Genomic DNA, 20,541 nt, shown 5'->3' with positions numbered 1-20,541 from the left:
CTGGAAAGGTAGGGCGACCGCGTACGGCAACCACAGAGGGCAACGCGCAGCTAGTGCAGCAGGTGATCCGACAGCGGCCTCGGGTTTCCGTTCGCCGTGTTGCAGCTGCGGTCCAAATGACGCCAACGTCCACGTATCGAATCGTGCGCCAGAGTTTACACCTCTATCCGTACAAAATTCAAACGCGGCAACCCCTCAGCGCCGCTACCATTGCTGCACGAGAGACATTCGCTAACGATATAGTGCACAGGATTGATGACGGCGATATGCATGTGGGCAGCATTTGGTTTACTGACGAAGCGTATTTTTACCTGGATGGCTTCGTCAATAAACAGAACTGGCGCAAATGGGGAACCGAAAAGCCCCATGTTGCAGTCCCATCGTCCCTGCATCCTCAAAAAGTACTGGTCTGGGCCGCCATTTCTTCCAAAGGAATCGTTGGCCCATTTTTCAGATCCGAAACGATTACTGCATCACACTATCTGGACATTCTTCGTGAATTTGTGGCGGTACAAACTGCCTTAGACGACACTGCGAACACCTCGTGATTTATGCAAGATGGTGCCCGGCCACATCGCACGGCCGACGTCTTTAATTTCCTCAATGAATATTCGTGTGATTGCTTTGGGCTATCCGAAACATACAGGAGGCGGCGTGGATTGGCCTCCCTATTCGCCAGACATGAACCCCTGTGACTTCTTTCTGTGGGGACACTTGAAAGACCAGGTGTACCGCCAGAATCCAGAAACAATTGAACAGCTGAAGCAGTATATCTCATCTGCATGTGAAGCCATTCCGCCAGACACGTTGTCAAAGGTTTCGGGTAATTTCATTCCGAGACTACGCCATATTATTGCTACGCATGGTGGATATGTGGAAAATATCGTACTATAGAGTTTCCCAGACCGCAGCGCCATCTGTTGTTGAAAATTGTAACTACTGTAATTTCGAAAGTTTGTCTGCCTGAAAATGTACTGTTGTCCCGAGCATATTGCAACAAAGGTGTATTTCTATCGCTGCTCGTTTAGTTTTTATTGCCGTTTCAAATATACCGGTCATTTTTGTCCGTTCTCAAAACTCCGCCACCTCCCTCCCCACATCCACGACTGCTGGCGGCTCACCTCCGACTGCGCAACGCTACGCGCTGTTCACATCCAGCTGCCCAACTCTACAATAGCAAATATTCCAACAATGCCAACCAGCCACAGACTGCACACAGCACAGCCAGTGATTCTCATACAGAGCGCTACGTGGCGTTACCAACAAAAAAACCTAAACAGCCTACTTACAGAGTTTCTGTCATGATTGTCTGTTCTGTTTATTCAACTTATGGGGAAAAAAGCTAACTTCTGCAGCAATCCATTCATGGCCTTTCTGCAACTTACACATAAGTGCTTCGGCGAAACCACTTTCAGACAATTTTTTCACCGTTCCACTCTCGAATGGTGCATGGGAGAAAAGCACACCTAAATATTTCCGTCCGAGCCCTGGATTTCATTTTTTTTCCGCGAAATGTTTTCGCATTCGCAGGAGAGAGATGTTGATTGAAATACGTGAAAAGATGTCACCGCAGCGATAAAAGCCATTGTTTTAATAATTGTGCAAGCTACAATAGTCACCAGTCATGTGACTGGTTTGATGCGGACCGCCACGATAGTAGCCCTTGCAACCTACGTCCTCAATTATTTGCTGGATATACTCAAATCTCTGTCTTCTTCTATAGTTTTTGCCTTCTAGTGCTCCCTCTTGCACCATAGAAGTCATTCCCTCATGTCTCAGCAGAGGTCCTATCATCCTTTCTCCTTATCAGTGTTTTCCACATATTCCTTTCCTGTCCGATTCTGCGTAGAACCTCCTCATTCCTTACCTTATCAGTCCACATAATTTCCAACATTCCTCTGTAGCACCACATCTCAAATGCTTCTATTTTCTTCTGTTCTGGTTTTCCCACAATCCATGTTTCACCACCATGCAATGCTGTGCACCATTCTCAGAAATTTCTTCCTCAAATTAAGGCTGATGTGTGATATCAGTACACTTCTCTTGGCCAGGAATGCCCGTTCTGCCATTGCTATTCTGCTTTTGATGTCCCCCTTGCTCCGTCCGTCATTGGTTATTTTGCTGCCAAGGTTCTAGAATTCCTTAAATTCCTCAACGTTGTGACTGTCAAATCTGATGTTAAATTTCTCGCTCTTCTAAGGAACCCAGTACTCCCGTTCGAAGCAGATAGTAACGTACATATTTCTAGTGGAAGCTGTAAAACATGTTTCGCCTCTGTTGTAAGAAACATGCAAAAACGACTCTGATTATCCTGCTGTTGCTTAAATATGAATTAGTGGTTTTTGTATCAGTTCGAGTAACTCTACCCAGGTACCACGTGGTACCTGCCTGCCTATGACATGTTCGATACGCCTGCCATGGTTCAAAATGACTGCCGGCCGCGGTGGTCTAGCGGTTCTGGCGCTGCAGTCCGGAACCGCGGGACTGCTACGGTCGCAGGTTCGAATCCTGCCTCGGGCATGGGTGTGTGTGATGTCCTTAGGTTAGTTAGGTTTAAGTAGTTCTAAGTTCTAGGGGACTTATGACCTAAGCTGTTGAGTCCCATAGTGCTCAGAGCCATTTGAACCATTTTTTCAAAATGACTCTGAGCACTATGGGACTCAACATCTGTGGTCATCAGTCCCCTAGAGCTTGGAACTACTTAAACCTAACTAACCTAAGGACATCACACACATCCATGCCCGAGGCAGGATTCGAACCTGCGACCGTAGCGGTCACGCGGTTCCAGACTGAAGCGCCTAGAACCGGACGGCCACACCGGCCGGCTAAGACGACACAAGAACACTCGGTCAACTCGAGGCAGGAAGAATCCCTGACCCCGCTGGGAATCGAACCCGGGACCCCGTGCGCGGGGAAGCGGGAACGCTACCGCAAGACCACGAGCTGCGGGGTGTTTTTAATACGAGGTGCATTCAAGTTCTGAGGCCTCCGATTTATTTTCTCCGGACTGGAGAGAGATAGAAACATGCGCATTGTTTTAAAATGAGGCCGCGTTCATTCTCAATACGTCCCAGAGATGGCAGCACCGTACGGCAGATGGAATTTTACCGCCAGCGGGGAGAATGAGAACTGTTTTAAATACTTAAAATGGTGACGTTTTCCTTACTTGAACAGCGTGCAGTCATTCATTTTCTGAATTTGCGTGGTGTGAAACCAACTGAAATTCATCGACAGTTGAAGGAGACATGTGGTGACGGAGTTACGGATGTGTCGAAAGTGCGTTCGTGGGTGCGACAGTTTAATGAAGGCAGAACATCATGTGACAACAAGCCGAAACAACCTCGGGCTCGCACAAGCCGGTCTGACGACACGATCGAGAAAGTGGAGAGAATCGTTTTGGGGGATTGCCGAATGACTGTCGAACAGATCGCCTCCAGAGTTGGCATTTCTATGGGTTCTGTGGACACAATCATGCACGACGACCTGAAAATACGAAAAGTGTCATCCAGGTGGGTGCCACGAATGCTGACGGACGACCACACGGCTGCCCGTGTGGCACGTTGCCGAGCAATGTTGACACGCAACAACAGCACGAATGGGACTTCCTTTTCGTCGGTTGTGACAATGGATGAGACGTGGATGCCATTTTTCAATGCAGAAACAAAGCGGCAGTCAGCTCAACGGAAGCACACAGATTCACTGCCACCAAAAAAATTTCGGGTAACCGCCAGTGCTGAAAAAATGATGGTGTCCCTGTTCTGGGACAGCGAGGGTTTAATTCTTACCCATTGCGTTCCAAAGGGCACTACGGTAACAGGTGCATCCTAAGAAAATGTTTTGAAGAACTAATTCCTTCCTGCACTGCAACAAAAACGTCCGGGAAGGGCTGCGCGTGTGCTGTTTCACCGAGACAACGCACCCGCACATCGAGCTAACGTTACGCAACCGTTTCTTCGTGATAACAACTTTGAAGTGATTCCTCGTGCTCCCTACTCACCTGACCTGCCTCCTAGTGACTTTTGGCTTTTTCCAACAATGAAAGACACTCTCCGTGGCCGCACATTCACCAGCCGTGCTGCTATTGCCTCAGCGATTTTCCAGTGGTCCAAACAGACTCCTAAAGAAGCCTTCGCCGCTGCCATGGAATCGTGGCGTCAGCGTTGTGAAAAATGTGTACGTCTGCAGGGCGATTACGTCGAGAAGTAACGCCAGTTTCATCGATTTCGGGTGAGTAGTTAATCAGAAAAAAAAATCGGAGGCCTTAGAACTTGAATGCACCTCGTACAGCCCCACAAAAAGGAGTCGCATGTGTTCAGATCCGGAGAATACGGCGGCCAATCGAGGCACACGCGAGTGGGCTCTGGATACCCCACAACCAGAATGCTGTGCGCAAAGTGCTTCTCCACGACATCAAACACTCTCCTGCTTCGATGGGGTCGAGTTCTGCCTTGTATGAACCACATGAAATCACCTTCCAAAACACTCATGTACCGTCTGGCCGGCCGTGGTGGCCGAGCGGTTCTAGGCGCTACAGTCTGGAACCGTGCGACCGCTGCGGTCGCAGGTTCGAATCCTGCCTCGGGCATGGATGTGTGTGATGTCCTGAGGTTAGTTAGGTTTAAGTAGCTCTAAGTTCTAGGGGACTGATGACCTCAGATGTTAAGTCCCATAGTGCTCAGAGCCATTTGAACCATTTGTACCATTCGGTAGCCACCGTGCCATCAGGAATATCGCACTGATTTTTCCGAGACCGGGCGTTGCACACCACACACTCAGCCACCAGTTGGGGGTGAAGAGACCTCTCGATCGCGAAGGATGGATTCCTTCTCTAATGAAGAAAAAATGGCTGACATCGAAATAAGTGTCCAAGGAATAGAAAAGCCACTGATATCAACAAAGTCCACTGGACCTGACGGGATACCAATTCGATTCTACACAGAGTACGCGAAAGAACTTGCCCCCCTTCTAACAGCCGTGTACCGCAAGTCTCTAGAGGAACGGAAGGTTCCAAATGACTGGAAAAGAGCACAGGTAGTCCCAGTCTTCAAGAAGGGTCGTCGAGCAGATGCGCAAAACTATAGACCTATATCTCTGACGTCGATCTGTTCTAGAATTTTAGAACATGTTTTTTGCTCGCGTGTCATGTCGTTTCTGGAAACCCAGAAACTACTCTGTAGGAATCAACATGGATTCCGGAAACAGCGATCGTGTGAGACCAAACACGCTATATTTGTTCATGAGACCCAGAAAATATTAGATACAGGCTCCCAGGTAGATGCCGTTTTCCTCGACTTCCGGAAGGCGTTCGATACAGTTCCGCACTGTCGCCTGATAAACAAAGTAAGAGCCTACGGAATATCAGACCAGCTGTGTGGCTGGATTGAAGAGTTTTTAGCAAACAGGACACACAATGTTGTTCTCAATGGAGAGACGTCTACAGACGTTAAAGTAACCTCTGGCGTGCCACAGGGGAGTGTTATGGGACCATTGCTTTTCACAATATATATAAATGATCTAGTAGATAGTATCGGAAGTTCCGTGAGGCTTTTTGCGGATGATGGTGTAGTATAGAGAGAAGTTGCAGCATTAGAAAATTGCAACGAAATGCAGGAAGATCTGCAGCGGATAGGCACTTGGTGCAGGGAGTGGCAACTGTCCCTTAACATAGACAAATGTAATGTATTGCGAATACACAGAATGAAGGATCCTTTACTGTATCATTATATGATATCGGAACAAACACTGGTAGCAGTGACTTCTGTAAAATATCTGGGAGTATGCGTGCGGAACGATTTGAAGCGGAACGATCATGTAAAATTAATTGTTGGTAAGGTGGGTATCAGGTTGATATTCATTGGGAGATTCCGTAGAAAATTTAGTCCATCAACAAAGGAGGTGGCTTACAAAACACTCGCTCGATCTATACTTGAGTATTGCTCATCAGTGTGGGATCCGTACCAGATCGAGTTGACGGAGGAGATAGAGAAGATCCAAAGAAGAGCGGCGCGTTTCGTCACAGGGTTATTTGGTAAGCGTGATAGCGTTACGGAGATGTTTAGCAAACTCGAGTGGCAGACTCTGCAAGAGAGGCGCTCTGCATCGCGGTGTAGCTCGCTGTCCAGGTTTCGAGAGGGTGCGTATGTGGATGAGGTATCGAATATATTGCTTCCCCCTACTTATACCTCCCGACGAGATCACGAAAGTAAAATTAGAGAGATTCGAGCGCGCACGGAGGCTTTCTGGCAGTCGTTCTTCCCGCGAACCGTACGCGACTGGAACAGAAAAGGGAGGTAATGACAGTGGCACGTAAAGTGCCCTCCGCCACACACCGTTGGGTGGCTTGCGGAGTATAAATGTAGATGTAGATGTAGATTCTCAGTCCCCCAAATGCGCCAGTTTTACTTATTGACGAACCCATCCAAATAAAAGTGGGCTTCGTCGCCAAACCAAACCATGCGGCCAACTGGGCAGTGTGAACTAGTGATGGGGAGCTCGTCAATGAGTCGTTCAAATGAACGCTTCACTCCAGTGAAGTGTGAACTAACCACTCAATTTCAGTGAACTGGTACTTCAAACTCTCCACAGATAGTACACTCCACACTTTTTTTCTAGTTCGTTCACTCACTCTCTTCCCCTCTCCCTCTCCCACTACATTGGCGCTACGTCACTCATTCTCCCTTCACTTCAATCCTCCCTGTACTGCCTGTCGACGAATCGCACGGTGAAATACACTTAGAACAACAGTTGCACTTTGCTTTCACATAACCTAAATCGGCGAAGAAACCCCAAATTTCACTACTTTTACGCGATCGCGTGTTGCTAGCCATTGTATAAGCGTGAACAGACACAAAAACTGCTTTCGAATAAAATAAAGAGGGATTTTACCTGAAATCGTACCAATGACTACAGGTGACAGTTTACGTTTTGAATTTAGAGGGTTATTATTCTCAATAAAAATAAAATCCCGAAAAACTTCTGAATAATTACTTAACGTAGGTATATAGACTTTGTGACAGTGGTAAACATACTCATTCTATTTTGGATTAAATTTTAAAAGGAACATAAACTTGGACTGCATTTCGTTTGTAGCCCAAGTTTTCAGTCCATAAATACAACAAATAAGTTTTCACTTGGCAGATGAAGACTTTTTGGCGCTTCATGAGAAAATGTCGAGCAAAATTAAACGTAATACCTTCTTTATATGTGACAGGCTTCTCTGTTTATCTTTCCTTTGTCCCCTTCGACCATCCTGTATTTAACTCAGACACTGTAAGACGCAAAACGTTGCGTGCACGTTACTGCATAGTTCGGCCATCTGTTGGTAAAAATATGAAGTATTACGAAGCTTTATTGTACTAGCGCGGCGAAGCGAACTGCGGCTGAGCGGCGAACTGGGCAACTTCGCCAGGCTTCCGTACTTCATGAACGAACTACTTCATTTGAACGCTTCACGGCAAAGAGTGAAATGAATGAAGTACTTCACGGGAATGAACGAGTTCGACCCATCTCTAGTCTGAACGTTCAAACGCAAACTATTCAGAGCTTATGACATTTTTATTTCATCTAATTCAATAATTGTCACTGTGTATATTGGCTGCAGGAGTAGAACTGACTATTGTACTTTCCGTGGAAACTTTCGGAAGCATTGGCGGTTCTCTGTCTATTGCAACTTGGTTGTGGACAGGCGGATGAGCGGAAGACTGCGTTTTCGTTGCTATAACTATCCACTAAGTGGTCGCAAAAAGTTTGCAATTTTTTTTCAGAAACAGGCATCGTTGACATTAAGTTTGTGGGATTAAAGGGACCAGACTGGAATGGTCATCGGTCCGTTGACATTAAGTCCTCAATATAGCGATCACCAAGCATATTGGGATCCAGCATTGGCAAATCGAATGTATAAGATACAAACTTCCCGATTTCATTTCTGGAACAGTAGTCACGTGCAAGTCACAACATTTGTATCTTTCGCCACCAGTTCTTTTGTTACATGAAATGTACAACCTTGGATTGTTACATTAGCTCACACTTCTCTTCCAGGTTTCATGATGATTTCTTCAAAGTCTGGAAAGATTTTTGATGCATATACTATTGTGTTGGCAGAAGAGCCAACACCGTGTTACTAGGGGAGGCCGAAATGCACGCGTTTTAGCTCACCGCAGGCTGGCGTGAGGAGGGAAGAACTATACTGACGTGAGGTTTGGAACGTGACAAGCAATGAGAATTCAGAAAGCGGACGTAATTAGTTTGATACTTAACTTTAATCCATTAATGATGAACGTCGCTCTTGACGTAGCTGAAGGCTATGCTAAACTGTCGTCTCGGCAAATGAGAGCGTATGTAGACAGTGAACCATCGCTAGCAAAGTCGGCTGTACAACTGGGGCGAGTGCTAGGAAGTCTCTCTAGACCTGCCGTGTGGCGGCGCTCGGTCTGCAATCACTGACAGTGGCGACACGCGGGTCCGACGTATACTAACGGACCGCGGCCGATTTAAAGGCTACCACCTAGCAAGTGTGGTGTCTGGCGGTGACACCACAGATACTTTCAGAGCTAGATTTAGCAACCATTGATGAAAAGTTATGCTGTTAAGGTGGCGTTCTTTTATCGCTTAGTAAAGGAAATACCAATGGAATATAATGTTCGTTAATAGCTGAAATGGTTCAAATGGCTCTGAGCACTATGGGACTTAATATCTGAGGCCATCAGTCCCCTAGGCTTAGAACTACTTAAACCTAACTAACCTAAGGACACCACACACATCCATGCCCGAGGCAGGATTCGAACCTGCGGCCGTAGCAGCAGCGCGGTTCCGGACTGAAGCGCCTAGAACCGCTCGGCCACAGAGGCCAGCAAACCTGATTACATTTGAGCTCACAATGTACGTGATTACTCTGCTATTTACAATAAAGTGTCTTGCAGAGGAACCGCCTTCAAGCTGTCTCTCTACCGTTCCACTCTCAAACGGCACGCGGGACAAACGAGCACTTAAATTTTTCTGTGCGAGCCCCGATTTCTCTTTCGTGATGTTCGTTTCTCCCTATGTAGGTGGGTACCAACAGAATGTTTTCGGAATCGGAGGAGAAAACTTGTGATTGAAATTTCACGAGAAGATCCCGTCGCAACGAAAAACGCCTTTGTTTTAATGATTGCCAGTCGAATTCACGTATCATGTCTGTGACACTATCTCCCCTGTTTCGCGATAATACAGAACGAGCTGCCCTTCTTTGTACTTTTTCGGTGTCATCCGTCAGTCCCACCTGATGCGGATCCCACACCGCACAGCAGTACTCCAGAATAGGGCGGACAAGCGTGGTGTAAGCAGTCTGGTAGACCTGTTGCACCTTCTAAGTGTTCTGCCAATGAATCGCAGTCTTTGGTTTGCTCTACCCGCAATATTATGTACGTGATCGTTCCAGTTTAGGTTATTTGTAATTGTAATCCCTAAGTGTTTAGCTGAATTTACAGCCTCCAGATTTATGTGACTTATCGCGTAATCGAAATTTAGCTGATTTCTTTTAATACTCACGTGAATAACTTCAGACTTTTCTTTATTCAGGGTCAATTGCCATTTTTCGCACCACACAGATATCTAAATCATTCTATAAGTCGTTTTGGTCATGTGATGACTTTACAAGACGCTAAATGGCAGCATCATCTGCAAACAATCTAAGATGGATACTCAGATTGTCTCCTATGTCGTTAATATAGACCAGGAACAATAGAGGGTCTATAACACTTCCTTGAGGGACGCCGGATATTACTTCTGTTTTACTCGATGACTTTCCGTCTATTATTACGAACTGTGTCCTTTCTGACAGGAAATCACGAATGCAGTCGCACAACTGAGGCGATAGTCCGTAGGCACGCAGTTTGGTTAGAAAACGCTTGTGAGGAGCGGTGTCTAAAACCTTCTGGAAATCTAAAAATATGGAATCGATTTGACATCCCCTGTCGATAGCACTCATTACTTCATGAGTATGAAAAGCTAGTTGAGTTTCACAAGACTGACATAGGTATTACATATTTATAAAGAATGAAATATATGTTTTGAGCTAAAAACACATTTAAGGTTTACTTCTCTTATTACTGCCAGTGCCTGAATACTTTTGTCCGCCTCTGTATATGGAAAAAGTGCTTCATATACTCTTCTTCAGTACTGATGAACACAAGCAGTCAGCATTTCAGCGTAATAACGCGGGATTTACGACCTAACAAGGGAACCTCCCCATCGCACCCCCCTCAGATTTAGTTATAAGTTGGCACAGTGGATAGGCCTTGAAAAACTGAACACAGATCAACCGAGAAAACAGGAAGAAGTTTTGTGGAACTATGAAAAAAATAAGTCAAATATACAAACTTAGTAATCCATGCACAAGATAGGCAACATCAAGGACAACGTGAGCTCAGGAGCGCCGTGGTCCCGTGGTTAGCGTGAGCAGCTGCGGAACGAGAGGTCCTTGGTTCAAGTCTTCCCTCGACTGAAAATTTTACTTTCTTTATTTTCGCAAAGTTATGATCTGTCCGTTCGTTCAATGACGTCCCTTTTCACTGTAATAAGTTTAGTGTCTGTGTTTTGCGACCGCACCGCAAAACCGCGCGATTAGTAGACGAAAGGACGTGCCTCTCCAATGGGAACCGAAAACATTTGATCGCAAGGCCATAGGTCAACCAATTCCTCCACAGGAAAACACGTCTGATATATTCTATACGACACTGGTGACGGCATGTGCGTCACATAACAGGAATATGTTGTCGACCCACCTAACTTGTACACTTGGCGAATGGGTAAAAAGATTCTTCTACCTTGCCCGATTTAGGTTTTCTTGTGGATGTGATAATCACTCCCAAAAAAGTGATGAAAACATATGAGTTTGTCACATAAACTGAAAATAAAAAATTAGACTTTTCACACGAGGGAAGACTTGAACCAAGGACCTCTCGTTCCGTAGCTGCTCACGCTAACCACGGGACCACGGCGCTCCTTGACTCCCAGTGTCCTTGATGTTGCCTATCTTGGCATGGATTACTAAGTTTGTATATTTTACTTATTATTTTCATAGTTCCACACAACTTCTTGCTGTTTTCTCGATTGATCTGTGTTCAGTTTTTCAAGGCCTATCCACTGTGCCAACTTATAACTGAGGGGGGTGCGATGGGGAGGTTCCCTTGTAAGTAACTTAAAATTGAAGCAGTTTTACTTCAGTGATTTGTCTACATTGAATTCGGTTGTTATTGGGTACAATTAAAATTAAATATGACGTTTCTCACATCGTGTTTTGCTTGAAAGGCAAGGAATTTTCGTCACGAAAGGGAATGAAAAGTGGAACCTAATGTAAAGAACAACAGAACGTTATTTCAGCGTGAACAACTGTCTTACGATGAACCTGTCAGTTTGAAACCGCTAGCGGTGCTATTTGTATGAATAAATTGCATTAATGAAATTGGCTGCTTGCTGTTTTCTTCCCTGGAAGAATCAACCTGTATTTTGCACACAGTCACGGTATCAGACTTTCAGTTTCCAACAAAATTGCACTTACCTTTTTATTTACGGTAATATGATCGGACACTAAAAACTTAAAGCTGAGGACACCACATCTCAAATTTTTGTTGAAATAGTCTTTAGAAGCGGCATTCTACACGGTGTCCCAGCTATCTTGTCCACCCAAAATATCTCTGGAACAATAACAGCTATTGGAAAACGACTTCCACCGGTATCAATGTAGGGCTGGGGCCCATGAATGTACATATTTGAAAACATTCTAAAACGAAAGCATATGTGTTTTTTAACACAAACTTATGTTTTTTTTAAATGGACCTCCTATATTTTTTCTTCAGCAATCCATAGCACGACAAATCACATACACAATGGCGTTGATTGCATCGCAATATTCCCATTACATCCCGAGATATTGAGACGCGAAGTTGACGCTTGAAACACCCGACATGCGCTGCTAGCGCACGTCCTGAGGCTCAGGCGTGAACCCCATGCTGCCCGTAATCGCGATGTGATTGACATGCGTAATCACACTTCCATACTTATCAAGAGGTCCGAAACGAATAATACGGTCTGCTGCCATCCTGCATTACCGTCGTACATTCCAGCAGGTATTTATCCCATAGGCTAGGGGTGATGCGGTTCTGTAACATATCTGTGTACCGCAACGTTAGTCACAAAGTTAACTTCGCTTATCGTTAATCCGTTACTAAAAAGGTAATGCCGTTCAACGTTATAACTTTACTTTACTGTACATCTAGCGCAAGTGACAGTTAATCATTCACTCGTAATAGTAAAATTCATGTTGATGGTTTTAGTGAAACGAGCAAGTGGACTAAAAGTTTTACCGTTGTTTCGGACCTCTTGATAAGTATGGAAGTGTGATTACGCATGTCAATCACATCGCGATTACGGGCAGCATGGGGTTCACGCCTGAGCCTCAGGACGTGCGCTAGCAGCGCATGTCGGGTGTTTCAAGCGTCAACTTCGCGTCTCAATATCTCGGGATGTAATGGGAATATTGCGATGCAATCAACGCCATTGTGTATGTGCTTTGTCATGCTATGGATTGCTGAAGAAAAAATATAGGAGGTCCATTTAAAAAAACATGTTTGTGTTAAAAAACACATATGCTTTCGTTTTAGAATGTTTCCAAATTTGTACATTCATGGGCCCCAGCCCTACATTGATACCGGTGGAAGTCGTTTTCCAATAGCTGTTATTGTTCCAGAGATATTTTGGGTGGACAAGATAGCTGGGACACCCTGTATATGACTTCTCTCTGTAATCATCCATAAATTTCAGCGTGCTTTCTTTGTAGTTAATAGACATTACTGCACTGAAACCGCACTGAATTTTATCCTCAGCACATCACCCAGCGAAACAAACATAGGTCCCAGCTGGATGTCGTCTGCGAATCAGCGACGAGAGATTCCCAACTAATCCGAGATGCAATGCGTTAAGAAGCGTGCTCTGCATTTCGAAGAAACTGAGCATGCATGAATACGCGTGTGTGCTTGTGTTGATGAAAATGTAAGCGCTAGCGCAAAGTTGAAGAGAAAATGGCAATGTGTGCAGGCCTTTCCGAAGGTTCCAACAACAGAGCCTTTTTTTGTGAACGAACGAAAAGGGCTCCGGTTAGTGGCGTGGCGACGCGCGCGCCATCTGCCCGCCGAAAATATAACTCGGCAAGCCCCAACCGTCACCTCTCGCTCCCGCCGTATGATGTAGCTGGCTGGCAATAACGGAAATAGCAAAATGGAACAGAAAGAGGATTACGTACTGAGAGAAACATGTTTTGTACTTTCTGTGCAGTAGTAGATTACAACATGAACATATTGTCTGATCGATGAAAAGTTGACAGCGCTAGGTTTGTACTCTTTATAATTTTTTAAATTTTGTGTTACATTTTGATAACTTCAAATCAATGCGATTTTTACTTGGTGACAGTGACTTGTTGAGTGGATCCCGTGCGGTTAAAACTGATTAAAATGACTTCAGCGTCATGAAAAACATCGAGGGAGAGAGGGGTGCAGGACGCTTCGAGAAGCGGCAAGGCCATGTCATCCCCTCAGAAGCGCACGTGTCTCGGCTGGGAGTGTTGGCGCGCTCCTGTAATCCAAGCTACTGGGAGGCCGTTGTGTGGGAGAGATCTGCGGTACAACTGCAGGTTCGGCCGTTTCGTGAGCTCAGAGGCGTCCGCGGTGCCTTCGTCGACCTGTGGACTCTACAATGATGGCTGTGCAGAGAACTTCGGCGAAACGTCGATCTGGAGCTACAGAAGATGCAACTCACGCTCGGGAAACTGCAGCAACCAGATGAAGCTTCCTTCGGGAGAACAAACTCAATTGACGGAAATTCCGTGACAATGGTCAAGATTGATCGGTAACACTGCGCAAGCAGAACTTCGAGAAGACGAGTCCTGGATTGACGATATGCTGAATCAACTCCGCGCGCATCGAAGAAGAGGCTGCGGCAAGCCGTTGGCATCGCTCAACCACACAACATTTTTTTTCCTATAATTTATTTTACTTTCATTATCATTTTTGGTTTTGCGACGTTTCACTCGTATTCCTTTACAAATGAAAATACCGGTGTCTTGTAATTACCCCAACTTTTGGTTTTGCGACGTTTCACTCGTATTCCTTTAAAAATGAAAATACCCCAACTTAATTCTCGCGCCGCTGCCAAGATGAGAAACACGTGAAATCACGGATTTACTTCCACCTCTGTACACCTTTAGTGTGCCATTAAAACAACATAATGTGCATATAGTAAGCTGCACTACACTGGCAATTCCGACAAAATCGCAAGAGAGGGCTCTGATCACTATGGGACTTAACATCTATGGTCATCAGGAAAGAGAGGTTTTACATGTCTGTTACGTAACTGGTTTAGTATCTATGCGTATGTGGTCAAGTGGTCAGCGTTTGTGCTATGGCAGACGAACGTGTATGAGGCGACCGTTCGACTCCCGCTCAAACTTAATTTTTAATCTATTTTTTCCATCAATGCTCATATTATTTCATTTAGATGACATTTGAGAGGTAATATACACTCCTGGAAATTGAAATAAGAACACCGTGAATTCATTGTCCCAGGAAGGGGAAACTTTATTGACACGTTCCTGGGGTCAGATACATCACATGATCACACTGACAGAACCACAGGCACATAGACACAGGCAACAGAGCATGCACAATGTCGGCACTAGTACAGTGTATATCCACCTTTCGCAGCAATGCAGGCTGCTATTCTCCCATGGAGACGATCGTAGAGATGCTGGATGTAGTCCTGTGGAACGGCTTGCCATGCCATTTCCACCTGGCGCCTCAGTTGGACCAGCGTTCGTGCTCGACGTGCAGACCGCGTGAGACGACGCTTCATCCAGTCCCAAACATGCTCAATGGGGGACAGATCCGGAGATCTTGCTGGCCAGGCTAGTTGACTTACACCTTCTAGAGCACGTTGGGTGGCACGGGATACATGCGGACGTGCATTGTCCTGTTGGAACAGCAAGTTCCCTTGCCGGTCTAGGAATGGTAGAACGATGGGTTCGATGACGGTTTGGATGTACCGTGCACTATTCAGTGTCCCCTCGACGATCACCAGTGGTGTACGGCCAGTGTAGGAGATCGCTCCCCACACCATGATGCCGGGTGTTGGCCCTGTGTGCCTCGGTCGTATGCAGTCCTGATTGTGGCGCTCACCTGCACGGCGCCAAACACGCATACGACCATCATTGGCACCGAGGCAGAAGCGACTCTCATCGCTGAAGACGACACGTCTCCATTCGTCCCTCCATTCACGCCTGTCGCGACACCACTGGAGGCGGGCTGCACGATGTTGGGGCGTGAGCGGAAGACGGCCTAACGGTGTGCGGGACCGTAGCCCAGCTTCATGGAGACGGTTGCGAATGGTCCTCGCCGATACCCCAGGAGCAACAGTGTCCCTAATTTGCTGGGAAGTGCCGGTGCGGTCCCCTACGGCACTGCGTAGGATCCTACGGTCTTGGCGTGCATCCGTGCGTCGCTGCGGTCCGGTCCCAGGTCGACGGGCACGTGCACCTTCCGCCGACCACTGGCGACAACATCGATGTACTGTGGAGACCTCACGCCCCACGTGTTGAGCAATTCGGCGGTACGTCCACCCGGCCTCCCGCATGCCCACTATACGCCCTCGCTCAAAGTCCGTCAACTGCACATACGGTTCACGTCCACGCTGTCGCGGCATGCTACCATTGTTAAAGACTGCGATGGAGCTCCGTATGCCACGGCAAACTGGCTGACACTGACGGCGGCGGTGTACAAATGCTGCGCAGCTAGCGCCATTCGACGGCCAACACCGCGGTTCCTGGTGTGTCCGCTGTGCCGTGCGTGTGATCATTGCTTGTACAGCCCTCTCGCAGTGTCCGGAGCAAGTATGGTGGGTCTGACACACCGGTGTCAATGTGTTCTTTTTTCCATTTCCAGGAGTGTACTTTGAACCACTTGGATGGCAGGAGTTTAGTGTGGCGTCAAGCCAACACAGAGTGGGAGCCCAAAAACATGCAAGCAACCACCAAACATGGAGGCGGCAGTGTGGTGGTGAAGGTATGCTTGTCTTCCAGAGGTGTTGGTGAGCTTGTCTTTACTGAAGGCGCCATGTACAAATTTGTCTTTGTCGATATACTCAAACGAATCTGACGAAAAGTGCCGCGAAGTTGAGTCTTGGAGGTGACTTTTATTTGGTTCAATTGGCTCTAATCACTATGGGACTGAAATATGATGTCATCAGTCCCCTAGACTCAGAACTACGTAAAAATAAATTACCTAACGACATCACACAGAACTATGCCCGAGGCAGGATTCGAACCTGCGTCCGTAGCAGCCGCGTGATTCCGGAGTGAAGCGCATAGAACCGCTCGGCTACAGCGGCCGGCTGACTTATTTCTAACATGACAATGATCCTAAGCATTCGGCGGAAACTGTCACACTGTGGTTCCTATACAACACGCCACGTCGCCTCATTACTGCATCGCAGTATCCGGACCTCAGTCCTATCGAAAACATCTGGAATGAAGTGAAAACGAGACTACCCAAACGACATGTGAGCAGTTTGACGCACTTCCGTGCATTGAAATAAGAAGAGTGGGTGAATATCGGTTCGGGTATACGAAAAAGGTTGCTTACCCCATGCCACATAGCCTGAGGGCTGTTCAAAAATGGTTCAAATGGCTCTGAGCACTATGGGACTCAACTGCTGAGGTTATTAGTCCCCAAGAACTGAGAACTAGTTAAACCTAACTAACCTAAGGACATCACAAACATCCATGCCCGAGGCAGGATTCGAACCTGCGACCGTAGCGGTCTTGCGGTTCCAGACTGCAGCGCCTTTAACCGCACGGCCACTTCGGCCGGCAGGCTGAGGGCTGTAACAGAGAAAGGGGCGCATTACCGACAGCTGAGTGTCAGAATATATTTGCCCATTGCATATTTTGATTTTATTTTTCTTCTTTTACAAAACGCGTGTTTTGTTACTTCTTGTTCTGCATGTATTCAGATTTCCATATGTATGACACATATGTAAAGAAAAAAAGATACAGGGTGTCTCAAAATAATGTATACACTCTTTGAAACTGAACATCTCTTTAATGAAAGGTGTTAGAAATACAATTTTAGTGATGTTAGGTGCCTCATGGTCCGACTTAAGGTGGTTAATGACTGGCACCCGTCGATCGCAATACACCGTCGACAACGTTTTACGACTGAGCGACATGCCAACATTATTGTTTCCCACGGAATTGCATCACAGGCTTGCTCAATTCGCTCTCTAAGATCATGCAGTATGTGTGGTCTCGCAGCGTAAACTGTGTTCTAGAGGAGTTAAGTCTGGAGATCGAACGGGGTACTCCACACTCCCTCTTCGTCCTATCCTTCTGGCAGGGAATGTACGATTGAGAAATCCCCTCACATCCAGGTGTAACTGAGGTGGCGCCCCATCCTGTTGAAAGTAATAAACTTCATTTCTGAAATGACAATTAAATGGACGCCCTAGCTGCAAACAGGCGTTGATGTACTACATTGGGGACATGTTGAAAATGTGTGCCCCGACCGGGACTCAAACCCGGGATCTCCTGCTTCATTTCCAAACACAACGCTAAGACCAGGAGTTATCATTTCCAAGTACGAGGCGCCCCTAACAGTGTTATCAAAGAAGTGCGGCCCGATTAACCCTCTAGAAGACAGACCACACCAGACTGTTGCTCCTGGTAGATTAACATGCCTTTGCTCAGTTACGTATGGATTCTCTCTGGCTCAGTACACGCAGTTATGGTGGTTAATTGTTCCATCAGGTTTAAACGTCGCTTCATCTGACCAAAGAATTCGACCTTGGAAACGTTGCTCTTTTTCACATCTGTTAATGAACCACTCACAAAATTCGCTTTGCCTATCAGGATCATCCTCGTTAAGAGCGTGGAGAAGTCTTGGAATGTAAGGCTTAAAAATTCTGAGACCGCAAAATTCTACGAACACTGCTTTTGCAGATCCCAGTCTCACGAGAACATTGCCTCACAGATTTCTTCGCATGGCCGAGCGGTTCTAGGTGCTACAGTCTGGAACCGCGCGACTGCTACGGTCGCAGGTTCGAATCCTGCCTCGGGCATGGATGTGTGTGATGTCCCTAGGTTAGCTAGGTTTAAGTAGTTCTAAGTTCTAGGGGACTGATGACCTCAGAAGTTAAGTCCCATAGTGTTCAGAGCCATTTCTTCGCGGATCGTGTGTATGCCTGGATTACTGCATCAAGGCTCTCATTGTCTGTTGAAATTCTCTTTCGTCCGCTATGCCCCTTCTTCATATCGTGTACCGTTCCTTCGACTTCAGACTCATCTCTGATTCTTGTAATTGTTGCTCTTGTCGGTGGTTGTGTTCCAAATTCAACTCTCCAACGTCGGCGTACCGCACCAACACCGACTCAAAGGAAGGCCTCGGCGCTTGTTGGTGACGTCACGTCAGCTAGGCACGGCGAACGCCAGGTCTGTTGCAGGCGTACTCATAATGGTGGTGTCTCCCTCTCTGACACGGGAAAATGTGAAAGTATTGGCGGTAGTTGACCAACACACATTGTTCTGAGAGATTTCTGCAATCAATCAATTGTGCAATTTCCAGAATGAGATTTTCACTCTGCAGCGGAGTGTGCGCTGATATGAAACTTCCTGGCAGATTAAAACTGTGTGCCCGACCGAGACTCGAACTCGGGACCTTTGCCTTTCGCACTTGCCCGCGAAAGGCAAAGGTCCCGAGTTCGAGTCTCGGTCGGGCACACAGTTTTAATCTGCCAGGAAGTTTCAATTGTGCAATTCATTACACTTTTAACAAATAGTGTACTCCTGAACTTAAGTTTCCACCTGTTTTAAGAATTGACATACAAAAACAACTTCATGGTCCAGCAGCAACAGAATTCGTGCTTCTTTACCTTATTTGTAAATCTGAGGAAGTTACGTTTGTACTGGGTTGCTTTTACAAGAAACTGTGAACATATTAGTGCTCTTCTTTAGGTATCTCGGTTGACTATGGGTTGAGGAGTACTGAATGTTAATGAAATATCTTGCGATTGTACACATTGGGGGAGGGGGTGGGGGACGGAAGAAGAGGCAAAAGAGAGATACTTGTTTTATCAAATAAAATTTTTTATCTTTTGAAGTTTCTCCTTTCAGTTGTAAGAGGGCATATTTATCTTTTCTAACGTCCATGTTTAAAAAAGTTTAAGCTCAGCAGTATTTTCGATGTATGAAGCTATTTTGTTTCCTGTTTAGAATTCGTTTCGTTGAAAACGACTGTAATCTAATGACTGGCAACAGTTGGACATTTACACATGTAAATTAGTTCACATTTCCAGAGACGATGTCAAAAGAAAATAAATAAATAACTAAATAAAAGAAACTAGTTCATTGTTAGGGGGTTGGGGTAAGTTTCGATAACAAAATGGATCAAGTAAATATAGTTACTTGAATGTAAAATTTCCGAAGCTTGCAATGGGGCAAAGCATCTTCTCATATTGATCTAAGTCTGTTTCGACAGGATTCAGTAATACATAACTATGATCTTCATTTGTAGCTTTACGATAGTAAGAAAATCTTTCATCTAAATAAAACTGCAGAATCCAAAACAATAGCAAACATTTTGTCCAAAAATAAGAGAATTATAGTGGTACGCACGCCCAGGCGTTTCTGCCTGCAACAGACCTGGCGTTCGCCGTGCCTAGCTGACGTGACGTCACCAACAAGCGCCGAGGCCTTCCTTTGAGTCGGTGTTGACCGCACTCACATTCCCTGTATTCCAGTAACACTTTAGCACCCATTTCCGTTGTTCAAACGATAACGCCATGTTTGCTGACAATCCTGAAACAAAAGAAAACATTGTTATGTTTTTCACCGCCTTCTAAATTATTAGCCATCAAAATGGTATTTGTCTCCTTTAAGTAAAGAGATATTCTGTTTCAAAGAGTGTATACATTATTTTGGAATACCCTGCATGTTTTGAGTTAAAAACACATTTAACGTCTACTTCTCTGTCTACCCCCAGTGTCTGAATACTTTAGTAGACTGTAGGTGTTTAACAGCAGACGACTACCGAGCGACTATATCAACTCATAGATCTCAGACACAAAGCCCTACTCAAACGTGCTGGAAATGCTAAATACCTATTGGCTATTAAGTAGCCAATCAAATCATCTGGAGCACTTCCATACTCGCGGTATTTCTAATGTCAGCCAATCAAATTACGACAAGTAGTTTAAACTAAAAATTTCTCAATTCCGAAGCTAACAAAAATTTAATGAAAACAAAATACAATTCCTTTCAACAAAATGAATTACTAATAAATTACGAATAAATTTAATACTCAACGCCCCTTCTGGCTGCCTTTTGGAAGCTCAAGCTCACTCGGACATATGTCACAAATCTCCCGAAAGCACAACAACTTTCACACGCAAACATTTGCACAGTTTTAATACAATAGCACATCCTCGCTTTTCGTATGTCCTCCATTCACTCTATCAGTCTCTCCA

This window comes from Schistocerca nitens, chromosome 11, assembly GCF_023898315.1.
Source record: "Schistocerca nitens isolate TAMUIC-IGC-003100 chromosome 11, iqSchNite1.1, whole genome shotgun sequence".
Taxonomy (NCBI): Eukaryota; Metazoa; Arthropoda; class Insecta; order Orthoptera; family Acrididae; genus Schistocerca; species Schistocerca nitens.
The sequence above is the reverse complement of the archived record's forward strand: the minus strand, read 5'-3'. Positions refer to the sequence as shown.